This window comes from Eimeria mitis, genomic scaffold, assembly GCF_000499745.2.
Source record: "Eimeria mitis Houghton genomic scaffold, Emh_scaff1739, whole genome shotgun sequence".
NCBI lineage: Eukaryota > Apicomplexa > Conoidasida > Eucoccidiorida > Eimeriidae > Eimeria > Eimeria mitis.
Genome location: NW_013570055.1, coordinates 8,979 through 9,280, shown reverse-complemented (window position 1 = coordinate 9,280; position 302 = coordinate 8,979). Strand labels below are relative to the sequence as shown.

The 302-nt window shown below is 34.4% G+C and overlaps 1 protein-coding gene across 1 annotated transcript in view; it reads right to left on the bottom strand.

Annotated features, from left to right (window-relative positions):
* EMH_0042650 (uncharacterized protein) overlaps window positions 1-302 on the bottom strand; it is a gene marked incomplete at both ends in the record, with an annotated part of 8,405 nt that overhangs the window by 1,272 nt on the left and 6,831 nt on the right.

Sequence of the window (302 nt, the reverse complement as noted above, 5' to 3'; positions counted from 1 at the left end):
GAAAAAAATAAATAAAATGCATCAACAAGCAGAAACAAACGACAAAGAAAAGAAAGTCAACGATATCTAAGCATACACCGCCAACACACGAAAGATAAAAAAACTGAAGAAGATGAATTCACCCAGCAGCAGCAGCAGCAGCAGCAGAGCATCACTATCATCATCACTATAAGCAGCAAGAACAGCAGCATCAACAGCAGCACATCCTCCAATAAAAACAAAAATAAAAATAAAAAAATAATAATATTTTATTATTATTTCTATTCTCACCAGGAGTCATCTGATAGATCTCTTGAGTCTGA